We start from the raw sequence: 18112 nt of genomic DNA on the forward strand, positions 1-18112 counted from the left end.
CTTCAGGTAGTGCTGGAAAAGCACAGCAGGTCAGAATCAAACTCAAGAGGTGACAAAGGCATAGTGTAATTTTCAGAAGCAGATGAACTAAGGTGGGGCAGGATCAGAAATTATTCCTGAGATTTGAAGAGGTGATCCCAATGAAAGTGTGGACATGCAGCTGGTAGCTCATCTGAGAGGTAAAGCATTTACCAAGCTTTCAAGCGGCTACTTCAGCCTCACACATTTGGCATGAGGATAGATGGAAGTGGTGCTGGAGAGTGGTGTTTGCAGTGTGATCTGGACATAATGGATTTGAACTTCTCATTATTTAGTTGTGCAAGAGTTCCAAGTATTTAGAATTGGGTGTTGGGCAGCTGAAGGCAGTTCGGTAAGGTGTAAAAGGCCGGGGCGGGGTGGTGCGGTTGGGCTGGCGGGGTGGTGGGCGGGGGGTGTCAAAGCTTCAATAGAAATCCAGCAGAACTGAGAACAGACAACACCTAGCTCTGTGGGAACGGGGAGACCAACAGAGGACAGAGAAATCAGGACCTGAAATCCAAGTTGACACCAAACTAGCATGTAATCGGTGCTTTGATTTTCAACCTTCCACCAACCTTCCACCATTACCGAACTTCCCATTTGATTTGAATGTCACGTACCCTCAATATTCAGGATCCAATCCTTGTCATCCTAAAACCACGTCTCTGTAAGGAGTCTCAGATCACACTTATTTTCTTCAGTCAATTCGTTCACTTTTCTTACAGTGCAGCACACATTCAGACACAGTCTTTAGTTTCAATTTTTGTGATCATTACAATCCAGCTTTGATTGGTGGGACATTTATTCCCCTTGTCCCTTTCTATTGTTCTCTGACATGCACTTTCCACATTCCTACATTGCTCACCTGCCTTTGTTTGGAATTGCCCATCATGTCCAGGGATGTGCAGGTTAGATAGGTTAGCCATGGGAAATGCAGAGTTATCGTTTCATCGTAATAGAAGCAGGAGTCGGCTATTTGGCCTGTCGAGCCTGCTCCACTATTCATTCAGATGATGGCTGATCTATCCATCATCTCAGCTCCTACTACCTGCATTATTCCGTTTACTCTTAATTCCCCTCCATGCAATATCCCATCCAACTGTGTCTTGAATATAATTAATGAAGCTGCCTCATCTGCTCCCTTGGGTAGAGGATTCCACAGAGTCACACGAATGACAACATGGAAAGAGACCCTTCAGTCCAATTCATCCATGTTGACCAGTTATCCTAAACAGACTAGTCCCATTTGCTAGCACCTGGCCCATATCCCCGAAACCCTTCCTTTCCATGTGCCCATCCAGATGCCTTTTAAGTGCCGTAATTATACAAGGCTCCACGACTTCCTCAAGCAGCTAATTCCATACCTGCACCATGCTCCGCGTTAAAACGTTGTCCCTTAAGTCTCTTTTATTTCTTTCCCCTCTCACCGTTAATGTATGCCATCTAGTTCTAGACTCCCTGAATTCAGGGAAAAGATCTTGTCTGTTTATCCTGTCAATGCCCCTCATGATTTTATAAACCACAATCAGGTCACCCCATAGCCTCCGATGTTCTCGGGATAACAGCCCCAATTTATTCAGCTTCTCCCGATAGCTCAAATCTTCCAACCCTGGCAACATCCTTGTAAATCTTTTCTAGCAACACATTTTCAGCCGGTATCCTATCAATGCTAATTTTGCAAACCTCCATAAAGTCACCCCTCAGCCTCCGACGCTCCAGAGAAAACAGCCCCAGCCTGTTCAATGTCAACGATATTTCACTCTGAACAAGACTCAGCTGGTTCAAGAGGTAGAGTGGGGCCGCCGAGGCAACTGCTGTGAGGCTTGTTGGTCTCGGGCTATGATTCTTGTTTTGGGTTTCATTCGACGCAGACGTACGAGAGATTCGAGGCTCAAATCCTGGACCAGCCCACGTTTCATGACTTGTGCGAAAGTGCCCGTTTAATTTTCTCAAAAAGCATCTTCGTTAAACGAGGTTGGGCTCCCTGGAGGACCAATGGGACAGAAAGCAGCGAAGTGAAATGATTGGAGATAGCGTTGAGTCGGTTGACGTGAGTGGTGCGGTGTTTGAGGGATGTCAGCGATGAGGGTCGATTGGAAATTTGGGACAGCTCCCTTCGGAGAACAGAAGTTTGAAATCTGGCCCGAATGAAGCTTTCCAAGTCATGCGAAGTCGAGAAAGAGAAAGTAATGTCGTCAAAATGCTCCCACGCCTGAAAGAATCGGCAGAATTTTAAAGTCATCAGGAAAAGAACCAAATGTGACATGAGGAAGAACGCTTTTGTCCAGGGAGTGGTTGGAGTGAGTAAATCCCTAATTGACACTGACAAAGAGGCAGATTCATTAGACGCAAACGGGAATTCGGTGATCATGTTTAAAGTAACAATGTGCAGAATTACATGGAGAAGGCAAGAGAATGATACGAATAGAGACCCACGTTTACTTACTGTGTTGACCCGGCAGAGCGAAGGTGGGCCGCATGGCGTCTATTCAGAGTGAAATCACAAGAGACTGCGGGAAGTTAGAAAAAGTTTATATTTACACAGCCTCCATACGTCTGCGCAACACCATATAAGACGACAGCAGTGAAGATCTTTGACATCAGTCTCGAACGTGCATGCCACGCGCAAGACGAAAGCCTGAAGGGACCTGTGGAGCGGCGTGCTGTGCGTGGGAGCAGAGTGGCGCAGCGGGAGCGTGCTGGGCCCATACCCCGAGCTCGAAGTCATTCTTTGCTATTGTTTCGAGTCTCGTTGAGCGACTTTCTTTTGTTCAGCATCTTGCTTTTCAAACGACTACCTGAGTGTCTAAATTTCTATAACAGCGCAGTGTTCTTTTCCTTGCCTTGTCATTTGCTTCCTAAAACTTCGGGTATCTGAGCTCAATATATCAAATCAATACACAAGTCAAATTTACACAGTTGCGCTGGCACCCTTGTGGAGCTCTGAGTTGTCTTGTCCTGTTCTCTGCCGGTGTGTCCTGATCTCGTGTGAAACCTCTTCTCTCAGATGGCAATGAACCGGTGAAGTTGAAACTCGTGATTTGCTGTGTTAGTCCCTTTCCTGTAGTAAAGAAACCAACGTCCGTGTAATAAAAGACTTTCTGCAGGATTGCTGCGTCAAGACAAATTCTGAACACCAAGCAGGCTGCACAAAAATGCACTCATATCAATTTACCTGAGGGAAGAGTCTCCTGTCCATTTCTCTCTGTCCCGACAGCACAGCATCTTTCTGTCTCTCCATTAACAACACCTTTGGATCAAGTACAAAGTTGCCCGTTTCCTACGCATGACGGTAACTGACATATCCTGCCTCACGTAATAGTGAGAGAGAGCAGAAGAGTGAATGGGCTTGGCCTTCCACCAACACAGTTTGCAAGTAGAAACGAAATGGTTCAATTATCCACCAGTGGAGAGAGCCCAGTCCCTGGGGATGGGACAAACAGCAGCGTCCTGGGAGCAGGGAGACAGATTCAGAAGCAGATGTTCTTGAAACTCTTCGCTGCTTGTGTTTCTGGGAGCAATGTACAATGAATTTTGTACTGAGCAAGTCTCAGCTGCTTCAGGAGGTGGCTGCACCCATGGCTGGTGGCTCGTTAGTTTGGGATGTGATTCTAGCTTTGGGTCTTCGAGCATATGCAGCCGTGTGAGAGTTCCCGGGTTCCAATTCCAGGCGAACCATTATTCCTTAAATTGACCTGAGCAAAAATGCCCAACGAATTTTCTCAATAAAGCCGCTTCGTTAAATCAGATCGGACTGCCTGAATTAGGGACGGTGCAGAGCTGCCATTGCAGTGAACACGGCGAAGGAAACACTTGTTCAAAAGTGAGAACAAGTATTGCAGATTTTTCGCCCGCGCAATCCGAGTCTGAATGAATCCTCCACCTGTATTACGCTCAATTCTGAGGGTGATACTTCAGGAAGCGGGGAAGTGAAGTGATTGCAGACGGCGCTGAACAGGTTAACGTGAATGGTACCGTCCTGAGGTATGTCAGCAATGAAGGGAGATTGGAAAGTTTGGGGCAGCTCTCTTTGGTGAACAGAGGGCTGAAAGCTGGTCTAATTGAAGTTTTCCACGTCATGAGGGTTTTAGACAGAGGAAATAATGCAGTGAAAATGCTCCCAGGCCTGAAAGGATCAAGAACGATTTGGTAGAGATTTAAAGTCATCAGGAAAATAAGTAAAAGTGACATTAGGAAGACCGTTTTCGCACAGGGAGTGGGGCCAGTAAGTGGCTGTCTGACAGTGACAAAGAGGTAGATTCAATGGACACAAAAGGGAATTCGGTGGGCATGTTCAATGTAACAATGTGCAGATTTACAGGGAGAAGGCGACAGAATGAGACACTTATTTACATATTGTGTTGAGCCAGCAGAGCTCAGGTGGGCTGCATGGCCTCAGTCTGCGCTGTCACACATTTCGTGATTCTGAGTGAAATCGGAGTTGGACCAACAGAACGTAGGAAAATTGACAACGGATATATTCTGCCCAACAGGATACTCCATCACAGCAATGAGGGTGTTTTGACATCATTCTCGAAGGTCCATGACGCAATGCAGATTCAAAACCGAGTATCCCTTCGAATCACGGAGTAATTTGTTTACAGTTATTCAGTTGAGGTGAGCGGAGATGCGCATTGGGAGCCACTCCAGTTGATAGGTCGAAGCCGTTTTCTCCTGTGTGATAGTCCCACCAGCACTCCAATTTGCTGTGCTTCCAGTCAGTAGATGCAGATCACTATCCCATACTGATACACGGGCCACGATGACCCAGCTGTGGCGACAAGCTTGTGAATGTCTGAGTGCTCTTCTGTTCTCTGTCGGGCTGCTATGATCCGAATCATCAAACCTCTCTTCTCTGAGATAGGAATAAACTGGCGAAGGTGAAACACATCAGTTGCGGTGTGTTCCATGTGCAGGAGGCCCTGCATTAATTCCCCACGCTGTTTCACACAGCAGCATCCTCTCGGTGAATTTCACTTGGCAAAAAAATCGATTGAACCAAATCAGTGTCCGCCATTGGATTTTACTGACACCGTTTATAAAATTCAGGCTCACCGTTAATGTGGAGAATGGCCGTCAGACTGTAGTTTCCGCTCCTTCTGTTGAATAACGATAATTTTAACAGTGTCCAGTGAGAGGAAGGATTTGCTGTTGGTGGGAAACATTTCTATCTGAACTCGCATTCACTCTCCTGATCGATAGAAACATAAAGCTGGGAGTCTCTGGATTATGTTGTTAAAGCGTTGGTATTATGTTGTTCACACCGCGCTGTCACCAACTAAACGAGGCAGCTGCCCAGAGAGAGGTGGCTGTGTTCAAATCCCGTGATGAACTGGGGGAGCTGAGCATTTCCCCAAACAATGGGCACTCCACCTCCCTGACACAGTGTTCACAAATCAAACTGACAGCAAAGCTTCACGTGTGATCGAAAGTTTCCAGAAAGAAGACTTGGCTCAACAGATATCCGGAGTGAACGTACTCATTTCTTGATTTGCAGTGTAAGACGGTGGTTATCGGGAGCTTGATGGGATTTGAACACATAATTTCCTAATCTGGAGTCAGACGCACGACCGTTGCATCACAAACTCACGGCCCAGGGCATGGCTGGAACACTACAGCAAACCTGAGACAGAGATGTTGGCCCGGGAACAGTGTGGGGTGTGGAATTGGCAGGCAACTGGAAGCTCAGGGTCTTTTTGCGGGCAGAACGTAGATGTTCTGTGCAGCAGTCACCCAGTTTATGCTTCGTTTCCCCCAATATAGATGAGACCACATTGTGAGCAACAAATGCAGTAGATTGGGTTGTGGGAAGAGCAGGTAAAGTGCTGCTTCACTTGGAAAGTAAGGTTGGGTCCTTGGATAGTGAGGGAGCAGGTAAATGGGCTGGTGTCACACATTCAGCAGTTGCAAGGTAATGTGCCATTGGGTGGGAATGGGGTTAGGGTTGATGGGAATGAAGGAAGAGTTGACCCAAGGTATAACTCCTGCACATTTACTTATCCGCCAAATACAGAAATTTGTTAAGTGTGTACAAGGAAATTTTCTAATTCACAATCAGGATGTACATACTGGCGAGGGTGCAAAAGCTAAGGGCCAGCAACCATAATTCTATTAACATTACAATAGTGATTGAAAATAATACATCAGATCTCAAGGTTGAAGTTCTAAATTGGAGGAAGACGCAGGTATGAGGCAAGATCTTTCAAAACCTGATTGGGGGCAGATGTTCGCAGGTTAAAGGACTGCTGGAAAAAGGGAAGCCTTCAAATATGAGATAAGAAGAGTCCAGACACAGTATATTCCTGTTAGGGTGAAAGGAAAGGCTGGTCGGTGAAGGGAATGCTGGATGGCCAGAGAAATTGAGATTTTGGTTAAGATAAAGAAGGATGCATACGTCAGGTATCGACAGAGAGATCGAGTGAATCCTTAGAGTATAAAGGCAGTACGAGTATACTTAAGAGAGAAATCATGAGGGCAAAAAGGGGACATGAGATAGCTTTGGCAAATAGAGTTAAGGAAAACCCAAAGGGTTTTTATAAATACGGTAAGGACAAAAGGATAGAAAGGGAGAGAATAGGGCCCATCAAAGATCAGCAAGGTGGCCTTTGTGTGGAGCTGTTGTACATCGGGTGGGGGTTGGGGGGGCGTGGATACTGAACGGATATTATGTATCAGTGTTTACTGTGGAGAAGAGCATTGAAGATATAGAATGTGAGAAAGTAGATGGTGAAATGTTGAAAAAATGTCCATATTACAGATGATAAATTGCTGGATATCTTGAAATGCAGAAAAGTGGATAAATCCCAAGGACCTGTTCAGGAGTACCCCAGAACTCTATGGGAAACTGGGGAAGTGATTGCTAGGCCTCTCAATGAGATATTTGTATCATCAATAGTCACAGGTGAGGTGCCGGAAGGCGAGAGAGTGGTTAAGGTGGTGCCACTATTTAAGAAAGGTGGTAAGGAAAAGCCAGGGAACTATAGACCGGAGAGGCAGACATCCGTGACGGGCAAGTTTTTGGAGAGAATCCTGAAAGATAGGATTTACATGTAATTGGAAAGGAAAGAATTGGTTAAGGATAGTCAGCATGGCTTTATGCTTGGGAAATCATGTCTCACGTACATGATTGAGTTTTTTGAAGAAATACAAAGTGGAATGATGGGTGCAGAGCGATGGACGTGATCTCTATGGACTTCAGGAAGGCGTTCATCAAGTTTCCTCATGGGAGACTGGTGAGCAAGGTTTAATCTCATGGCATGCTGGGTCAACTAGCTATTTGGATACAGAACTGGCAAGGAGAAATAAGACAGAGGGTGGTGATGGAGGGTTGCTTTTCAGACTGAAGGCCTGTGACCAATGGTGTATCACAAGGATCGATGTTGGGTCCACTACTTTTTGTCATTTATATGAATGATTTGTATGTAAACGGAGGAGGTATAGTTAGTAAGTTTGTAGATGACACCAAAATTGGAGGTGTAGGGGACAGTAAAGAAGGTTACCTCAGATTACAACGGGACCTTGATCAGATGGGCCAATGGGCTGAGAAGTGGCAGATGGAGGTCAATGCAGATAAATATGAGGTGCTGAATTTTGGAAAAACAAATCAGAGCAGGACTTTTACATTTCATGGTAAGTTCCTTGGAAGTGTTGCTGAGCAAAGAAACCTTGGTTTTCAGGTTGATAGTTCCTTAAAAGTAGAGACGCAGGCAGATTGGATAGTAAAGAAGGCGTTTGGTGTGCTTTCCTTTGTTGGTCAGACCATCGAGGATAGATGTTGGGAGCTTATGTTGTCACTGTACAGAACATTGGTCAGGCCACGTTTGGAATATTGCATGTAATTTTGGTCTGCTTCCTATCGGAAAGATGTTGTGAAACTAGAAAAGGTGCAGAAAAGATTTACAAGGATGTTGCCAGGGTTGGAGGGTTGAGCGAAAAAGCGAGGCTGAATAAGACTGTTTTCTCTGGAGCGTCGGAGGCTAAGGGGTGACCTTATAGAAGTTTATAAAATCATGAGGGATATGGATAGGGCAAATGGGCAAGTTCTTTTCCCTGGGATTGGGGAGTCCAGAACTAGAGCGCATAGTTTTAGGGAGGGGAGGGGAAAGATATAGAAGGGACTTAAGGGGCAACCTTTTCCCGCAGAGGGTGATGCATGTACGGCATGAGCTGCCGGAGGTAAGTGATGGAGGCTGTATAATTACAGCATTTAAAATGCATCTGGATGTGTATATGAATAGGAAGGTTTTATGGGGATATGCTGGCATATGGGACAAGATTAGGTTAGGATATCTGGGCTGCATGGACAAGTTGGGCCGAAGGGTCTGTTTCCGTGCTGTACATCTGTGTCACTCTGTGAGACTCCATGGGATTCTCTCGGAGAAAGTGAGGACTGCAGATGCTGGAGATCAGAGCTGAAAATGTGTTGCTGGAAAAGCGCAGCAGGTCAGGCAGCATCCAAGGAGCAGGAGAATCGACGTTTCGGGCATGAGCCCTTCTTTAGGAATTTTTATGTATAAACTATAAACATTCCATTAGTTAAATATTGTGAAGTGTGAACCCACTGTTTTCGTCCCCAAGTTCGACCTGAGCTCCCCCCTCCCCCATCCCAGTAACTCTGTTGACAGCCTTCATGTCACATTTAAAACGAGGATCAATAGATTCGTTGTCAGTCGGGGGATGAGCAGTTACAGGAAAAGGGCAGGAAAATGCATGTGGAGAATGTCAGATCAGCCACAATCCTATTGAATGGAGAAGCAGGCTCAAGGGGTTGAATGGCATTTTCCTCTTCCTATTTCTTATGGTTCCCGAGCCCTTACTTCTGAAACAGCGTCCTGGCTTCAGTATGTGCCTTTACCGAGAGTGCTGATGTTCCCTTGTGTAATATCAACAACTTAGCCGCTGCTGAAACCTCTTGCTCCTTTGTTACCTCTCAACACAATAAGCCAATGTGTTCAGGGGAGGTGATGGCCGACTTTATTGTCACCAGACTATTCACCCAGGTAATGTTCTGGGGACCTGGGTTCAAAACCTGCCACGGCAGATGGTGGAATCTGCATTCAATATAAATCTGGAATTAAGAGTCTAACAATAAAACTGTTGTGGTTTGTCGTAAAAACGTATCTGGTTTCCTGCTGCGAAATGTGATCTGATCTGATCTACATGTGACTTCAGATCCACTGTCAGCTGATTGAATCTTCACTGCCCTTTCAGTCAATTCTGAAAACTAACCTTTTTTAACTATGATGTTGCCAGAATGATTGAAAGACGGCATAGGATGGGACTTTTTTTGACTGGCGAGTAGAAGGTTGAGGGTGGAGGTTATGGAGGTTTATGAAGTCATGAGGGATAAAGATAAGTTGAATAACCAGTGTCTTTTCCCGAAGGGTAGGGACATTTAAAATTTGGGAGTATATTTTTCAGATGAGAGGGAAAAGATTTAAAAAGGACAGAAGGGGGCAACGATTTTTACATTGAAGGTGGTTCGTGTGTAGAATGAACTGTCAGAGGAAGTGCTGGATGCAGGTCATGTTACAATATTTAAAATTATTTGGATAAGTACATATGAATCAAACACAGGCAGGTGGGTCTAATCTTCCCCCAGATATTCAAAAGGACAGCCAGTCAGAGGGGGGCAGGGCCACGCCTATCGTTGTTGTGTGGCATGTGTGACAGCTGCAACAAGACGTCGCAACTCCTGTGCTCAATGCTCTGACCAATGAAAGCAAGCATGCCAAAAGCCTTCTTCACCACCCTGCCTACCCACGACTCTATTTTCTAGAAGCTAATAAACCGCAACCCTAGATCGCTCTCAGTTCTGGTCCCCTTGGTGTTCTGACTTCTGACTTCTTCAATTCTGGATTTATGTTGAACTTGATGGGATACTTTGTCCAACTCAGCATTTGTAAACAGTATCGCTCGGAGGGATTCATTTGAAACTTTTGAGGAGGTGAGCTCAACAAGATTGAACTATTCAAAGTTACTTGGACTCTATTTTAAAGTTACATCAGGACCAGTAGTCAGAGACACGTACAGCATGGAAACAGGCACTTCGATCCAACTTGTCCATACTGACCTGATATCCTAAATTAATCTAGTCCCATTTGACAGCACCTGACCCATATACTCTGGCAGCTCATTTCATATATATACCACCCTCTGCATGAAGAAGTTGTCCATTTAATATATTTTGCCTCTTAACCGAAACCTCTCCCCTCTAGTTCTGGACTCCCCCATCCCAGGGAAAAGCCCTTGTCTATTACCCTGTCCATGCCTCTCATGATTTTGTAACCTCTATTAGGTCACTCCTCTGCCTCTGATGATCCAGTGAAAACAGTCCCAGCCTATGCAGCCTCTCCCTGTAGCTCAAATCCTCCAAACCCCTGCAACATTCCCGTAAATCGTTTCTCATAGAGTAGTCAACGTTTCAGTCCTGAAGAAGGGTTAATACCCAAAACGCTGACTACTCCACATTCTGGTGCTGCCTGGTTTGCTGTATTCTCCCAACCTCCTGCTTCGGCATGCAGTATGTAGTGGCTTAGTGTTTGCCACTGCATCCTCATAGTGCCGGGGGCCCAGGTTTGATTGCAGCCTTGGGTGACTGTATGTGAGGAGTTTGCACTTTCTCCCAGCGTCTGCGTGGGTTTTCTCTGGGTGATAATGTTTTCTTCCATACACCAAAGATGTGCATGTCTTTGGCCATGCTTACTTGCCCGTAGAGGTAGGTACATTAGGCAGAGGGAAATGGGTCTGGATGGGTTACTCTTTGGAGGGTCGGTGTGGACTTGTTGGGACAAATGGCCTGTTTTCACACTGAAGCTAATCTCATCTGCGCTACTTTTGTCACTAACGAATGACAGAGTAGACTCGACGGGCCGAATGGCTTAACTTCTGCTCCGATGGTCTTGCGGTCTTCGGTTTCTCTGGATCATTTCATTTGGCAATGAGCAGTACCAGGCTCATTGAGCAGCACTGTTCACTGAAAGCAAAGCTCAAAGTAAGGTTGAACTCCTACAATGTGGAAACAGGTCCTTCAGCCCAACACATCTGCACTGATCTTCTGAAGAGTAACCCAGTCAGATCCATTTTCCTACCCTCCCTAAATTGCACACAGACCCCAAAGGGTGGAATTATTCCTGGGTTCGTGGTGCCATGAGGCAGCAGTGCAACTCTGAGCCACCATGGGGTTGTGGTTGTGGGGTGTAGGGGATACAATTGCAGTCCAGCAGAAAACAAAACAACCCATCTACTCTCCCACTGCACCCACTGTCAGGACTGGCAGGATGTTCAGTCCTGGGGGGGTGACCCAAGGCAACGTCACCCGTGGGTTCTGATTGCTGGGAGCGTTGGTGCCCCTGCTGGTGCTTCCGCAAGTTGCAGGAAAATATGAACCTCTTCCCACACTCGGGCGAGCTGAAGGGCCGATCCCCAGTGTGGACACGCTGGTGCTTCAGCAGTGCGGAGGAATTGCTGAAGGCCTTCCCGCACTCAGGGCAGCAGAATGGCCTCCCCCCCTCCGACACCGCCCTCCGCCCCCACAACCCTCCCCCCGGGTGGATTGGTTGGTGCTTCAGCAGTGTGGAGGAGCGGGTAAAGCCCTTCCCACACCCCGGGCAGGACAACGGCTTCTCCCCGGTGTGGACGGTCTAGTTTCTTAGCAGGGCTGAGGAATTGATGAAGGCCTTCCTGCACTTAGGGCAACTGAGCGACATCTCCTCGATGTGGACCTATCAATGGGCCATCACGTCGGAAGAAAGAGCAAAGCCCTCCCTGAGCTCTGGGCAGAAGAACGGCCTCTCCTCAATGTGGACCCACTGCTGTCTCAGCAGGTGGGAAGAACTGCTGAAGGCCATCTCGCACTTGGGGCCGGAGAACAGCCTTCCCCAGTGTGGACCAACTGGTGCGTCAGCAGGGCAGAGGCCTTCCCGCACTCAGTGGAGCAGAAGGGCTTCTTCCCCTCTGTTTGCCCATAAGTGCTTCAGAACCCTTTCAAATTTCACAATGTCGTTCTGAGAGGAGGGAGACCAGAATTGCACACAATATTCCAAAAGTGGTCTAACCAATGTCCTGTACAGCCACAATATAACTTCCCAACTCCAATACCCAGTCAGAAGATTGCAAAAGCTTTCAAAACCCACAAAAAACAAACAGGAAAGAATGGAGGGAAAAATCGAATGTTTGAGAGTCAGCTTGGAAGCATCAATGAGAAATCGGCGTACTGGATTTATTGGGTACCCATTCTCCTTAAATACACTATATACGTATTTCTCTTCTGTTCTTCATAGTTTCTCTGTGCTGCAGTGTGTAGTGGCTGGTTGAAATAATGTCCTGATGCAGCTTCGTTTGTGTGTGTTGGGATGATTGCTTCTGTGGTTAAGTATTTGTTTTGTGTGTGTTGTTTTTCTGTAGATGCTAGTTTGAAGCTCCCCATTGACTGTTTGCTCTACTGTGACATCTAGGAATGGCACTTTGTTGTTGTTCTCCTTCTCTTCAAACCAGGAGCCCCCCTCAGGCCATAGTCTCACGACTTGGAACATCAATATACAGACTTGTCAAAGGCCTCCGTAGAAGGCTAAAACACCAAGTCGAAGATTCACACAACTCTATTTACTCCATCCAAGAATTCCTGAACACCAAAGACACTAAGATCGAAGAGGATGGAATAATGATGTCCTTTGACATAACAGCCCTGTTCAATCCATTAACATCAACGTAGCCAAAGAAAACTGAATACACTATTCGAACAACCAAAGACACAAACACAGCATCAACTTCATCAGCAAAGATAGCACTGTCAACTTCATGGAACTGTGCCTTACCACCCACTTCATATTCAGTAACAAGCCCGACAAACAAATCAACGAAACACCCATGGAACCATCAATATTAGCATTCCTAGCAGAAGCAATAATGCAGAGACTCGAACAAACAGCCCTTTTGATGATCCAACCCAAACTTTGGGTCCGCTACAGCAATGACACTTTTGTCATCAAAAAATGAAACAAATTAGAGGAAACCTACAACACCATCAACAATATCCTGACTGGCATAAAATTCACAAAAGAGGAGAACAACAACAAAGTGCCATTTCTACATGTCACAGTAGAGTGAACAGTCAATGGTAAATTCAAAACAGCGTCTACAGGAAAACAACGCACACGAACCAAGAACTTAACGACAGAAGCAGTCATCCCTACACATGCATACAAATCTTAATCAGGACACTCTTTCAACGAGCCACGACACACAGCTGCACCGAGGAAAGACGAATTTCAACAAATAAACGAGCCGTGTATTTCAGAAGCACGGGCAACCTATCAAACCCCTGAAAACTGCTCCCCTGACCGGGAATCGAACGCGGACCACGGCGGTGAAAGCGCCGAATCCTAACCACTAGACCACCAGGGAGACACAGGCGCTTGCTGACAGCTCTACCAAAAGTTTCTTCCCTGCCCGGAAATCAAATCTGGGCCACGGTCGTGAGAAGGCGTTCACCTGTGTATCCAACAATGTCATTTCTTGTATCCATTGCTCCTGATGCGGTCTCCTCTACATTGGGGAGACTGGAGACTCCTCGCAGAGTCATGTCACAGCGCTTTAGGGAACATCTCCAGGACACCTGCACCAATCAACCTCATCGCCCTCTGGCCCAACAGTTCAAACCCCTCCCACTCTGCCGAGGACATGCAGGTCCTGGGCATCCTCCATCGCCGCTCCATCACCACCGATGCCTGGGGGATGAACGCCACATCTTCTGCTTCAGATAAAATCAACCACAAGCCATCAATGCAGACTTCTACAGTTTCCTCATTTCCCCTTCCCCCCTCCTTACCTCAGTTCCAACCTTCCAGCTCAGCGCTGTCCTTATGACCTGTCCAACCTGCCAATCTCCCTTCCCACCTATCCGCTCCACCCTACTCTCTGACCTGTCACCTCCATCCCCACCCCCATTCACCTATTGTACTCTTTGCTACCTTTGGCCCAGCAACACCCGATTTATCTTTCCACCCTGGAGGCGTCCTGCCTTAATTCCTGATGAAGGCCTTTTACCCGAAACGTCGATTTTACTACTCCTCGGAAGCTGTCTGACCTGCTGTACTTTTCCAGCACCACTCTGATCTAAACTCTGTTTTCCAGCATCTGCAGTCCTCACTTTTGACTCACCAATAAACTCAGTGTGGCGATTTCACATCAACAAACTGACACAAGCAGACACAACGTCGACAGAAACACAAGCACATTACTTTACATTAAAGACATCTGTGAAATGATGTCAAGACAACTCAATCCTCTCAGCATCATGGTCGCCCACAAACCTACCAACACACTTAAACAGCGGCTAATGAACCCGAAATACCCGATACAAACAACCAGCGAACGAATATTATTTAAAAAATACCACACAAGGAAATATATACATGACCTCTGCCACACAGGTCTCTGAGGCAAGAAATGCTGGGATGAGATAATGAAGATTATTTCAGCCAAGACGAATCGGCACTGACTACACAGCCATTTAAAATCAACGCTGTCAGCCCAGGATGGAAGACCCGAAGGGATGAACAGTTTTCTTATTTCCTGAAGATTTACAAAGCTGAGACTGGGTTTTGGTGCTTGTTCCCTTTCCACTCCCAGGAGCCGCAGTGGTTGGGGCGGTGAGTTGGGGAAAGTGAAATGTGCCCGCGAAAGCGTGTGTGGCTACTTCAGCTTCCCCTCCTCTGACAGCGCTATGACTTTACTCTGATGTTCTCAGGGACACTTCCCGACGCGAGGCAGTGAAAAGAGTCTCGTTCCTGCAGATCAGCAATTCAAACCATATGCCGGCTTCAGGACAATGCGAAAGATCAATTGGGGTATGTGAAGAAGCTGTGAGCTGCATTTCAAACAGGTAGGTGGAGTCAGATGCATCAACCATTGCGCCCCGTCACTGTGCGGACCTGACGCCGCCATGCTGCAGAGTTCTGACGTTAACACGGACATGCGCAGCAATGGGAACATTCACAAGAGAAACAGCCAAAGATAATCACCGTCACTGCTTCCCTTCCATAGTCCCAACTTTGTGAAGCACTATCTTTCACTGGCAAATAAAACACATTAATCCTCAGGTGCCGACTTCACTTCGATCACGACTTCACACCCCGAACTGTTCTCGTCTCATTTCCAAATACTTGGCTCATAGCCTCAAAAACTGTTCTGTGGGTATCTGATTGTTCCACCCTGTCAGGCAGTGGGTTGCAGATTCCCGACCAGGCCCAATGTGATTGAAATATTTCAACTCCTCCACTGAGTTGCATCTTTAAAAAAATCGTGGAGCAATCTCCCTGTCCTTTTTACGACATTTCTCAACTGTAGTCGGCAGGGTTCACACCTGGGTGGGGAAAGCGCAATGGATTTCATCTCCATCGCACTCACCAATCGGCCCACCAATACAGAACCACACTGACAGCTTCATTTCCCAGGTCTCTCTGCCTGTGGAGCTGAGAAAGAGGGAATCATTGCAGAGTTTGATTGAATCCAATCACTTCACAAGATTCGAAATGGTTAAATATCTGCAAATGGCGGGTCTGGGTGTTTCATCACGAAAGATGACGTGGACCTAGTCAGCAGATTACCACCCTGGGCGGGGAGCCCCACAGGATCTCTACGCCAACACGTTAACTGTTCGGCCACAACTACACGCCCAAAGTTGTGGTCTAAACTTTCTCATGGAATACTTCTAACAGGAAAGGTGAGTATTGGGATTGTCCTGCCGCGCCATAACCCCAACGTTTCCTGTTCCCCTGGATTTGATCAGGACAGAGGAGGCTGATGGGAGATCGAATTGAACTACACACATTGATGAGAGATAGAGCGGGTGGGAAGGATCCATTCCCATGCGGAGAGAGATTAATAATCAGGGCCGAAAATAAGGAGCCACTTCAAGAAGTTTGGGGTTCATTCAGCAAAGCTAATGTAGAACTGTTCACAGAAAATTGTGATGAAAATCTCTCGAGTTATTTTGATGAGAAGTGTTGATGATGCTAATACAATCGATAGGATGAACGTAGATTGGTAAATGTATTTGGTGACAGTTCTGTTCTAGCCCCGTGAGCGAAACCTGGATCTGAAGGAGTAGAAGGGACATTAACAACATCGATCTGAAATTGGACACGTGACAATAAACATCCATCATGAACAGTTGGCTTTTGAACTGGAGAAGGTTTCTCGTGAAATTAGCTTGAGGCTTGAGGTATGCAAGGTCAAGATAATTTAGGTAAAACACGGAAACGCTATCCTCATTAGCAGACAGTGAAAGGATTACAAGACACAAATTAAACATTTTCGACAAGTGATACAGGGGACTGGGAAGATAAGTATTATAAACTGTGAACAGCAAAGTTCTGGAGCACAACACTTACATTCAAAGACCGAAAACATCCAGGTCCTGATTAATCAGATTGCATTGTGGTGCTTTTTTTGCAAAACATCCACTTGCAATGTCCAACAAAAGAGTGGCAAAACCCATCCCTGTCAGCCCAGGATAGAAAATCCGAAGGGATGAACGTTTGCTGATTTTCTGAAGATTCACAGAGCTTAGACTGGGTTTTGGTGATTGTTTCTTTTCCACTTCCAGGAGCCGCAGTGGTTGAGGCGTTGAGTTGGGGAGAATAAAATGTGCCCGTGAGCTGCATGTGGGGCTATTTCAGCTTCCCCTCATCTGACTGCGCTGTGAGTTGACTCCGATGTTCTCAGGGACATTTACTGACGCGAGACAGTGAAAGGATTCTCATTCCCGCAGATCGGGAATTCAAACCGTATGCCGGCTTCAGGACAATGAGAAGATTAATTGGGGTGTGTGAAGAAGCTGTGAGCTGCATTTCAAACAGGTAGGTGGAGTCAGATGCATCATCCATTGCGCCCCCGGCCCTGTGCGTATCTAACGCCACCATGCTTCAGAGTTCTGACGTTAACACGGACATGCGCAGCAATGGGTTCATTCACAAGGTGAACAACCAAAGATAATCACCATCACTGATTCCCTTCCACAGGCCCAACTTTGTGAAGCAGTATCTTTCACTGGCAAAGGAAACACCCTTGTCCTCAGGTGCCTGCTTCATTTCGATCACGATTTCAAGCACCTCACTGTTCTCGTGTCATTTCCAAACACTTTGCTCATAGCCTCAAAAGAAGCTCTGCGGGTATCGGCTTGCTCCACCCGAACACGCAGTGGGTTGCAGATTCACACCAGTCCCAATTTGAGTGAAATATTTTTCCCCCTCCACTGATTTGAATCTTAAAGAAGAAGCCGGGGAGCAAGCTCCCTTTCTTTTCGACGGCATTCCTCATTTTGTACTCGGAAGGGTTCACACCTGCGTGGGGAAACCGCAATGGATTTCATGTACATCGCATTAACCACTCGGCCCACGAATACAGAACCACACTGACAGCTTGACTTCCCAGGTCTGTCTGCCTGTGGAGCTGAGAACGAGTGAATCATCGCAGAGTTTGTTTGAATCCAATCACTTCACAGTGATTCGAAAGGGTTAAATATCTGCACATGGTGTTTGCAGATATTTCGGTGCTTCACCCCAAAAGATGAAATGAACTTTCAGTTAGAAATTGCAGGAGGAACTCAGCAGGTCAGGCAACATCTGTGGAAAGAGAATCAGAGGCAACATTTCAAAATTCTGTTTTCTCCGACAGGGACTGTGAAACCTGCCGAGTTTCTCTTTTGGTCTGGTCTTCTCAGCAGACGCAGTTCCTTCCGTGAGACATTAATTCAATTCCGAAACCCCTTTATGGAGGAGAATTCCGTTCGGGGAGCATTTTCCTGACCCCATGAAAAGCGCACAGCATCGAAGCCAATGAAGGGCAGCGAACACACCGCCCCTGGGTGGGCTCGAACCACCAACCTTTCGGTTAACAGCCGAACGCGCTGACCAATTGCGCCACAGAGACAGTCGCAGACGTGGGCTGCACCATCGCTTAATGATTTTATAATTCTGCCTCCCCTCCAGGAATTACAATTGTCGTCTATCAGTTTTACTTTTCCATAATCAAGCCTGGGAGATGTGTTGTGGAGATACCGGGGACAGTCTGCAGACACATCCATGTCACG

At 46.6% G+C, this 18112-nt stretch overlaps 1 non-coding gene across 1 annotated transcript; it reads right to left on the reverse strand.

Moving 5' to 3' along the window:
- Window positions 1-17878: 17878 nt before the first annotated feature.
- trnan-guu (transfer RNA asparagine (anticodon GUU)) lies at window positions 17879-17952 on the reverse strand. Its single transcript has one exon. It is a non-coding gene; the product is annotated as a tRNA-Asn (tRNA).
- Window positions 17953-18112: the final 160 nt, after the last annotated feature.

The sequence above is a fragment of the Chiloscyllium punctatum genome, chromosome 36 (genome assembly GCF_047496795.1).
Source record: "Chiloscyllium punctatum isolate Juve2018m chromosome 36, sChiPun1.3, whole genome shotgun sequence".
NCBI classification, from domain to species: Eukaryota; Metazoa; Chordata; class Chondrichthyes; order Orectolobiformes; family Hemiscylliidae; genus Chiloscyllium; species Chiloscyllium punctatum.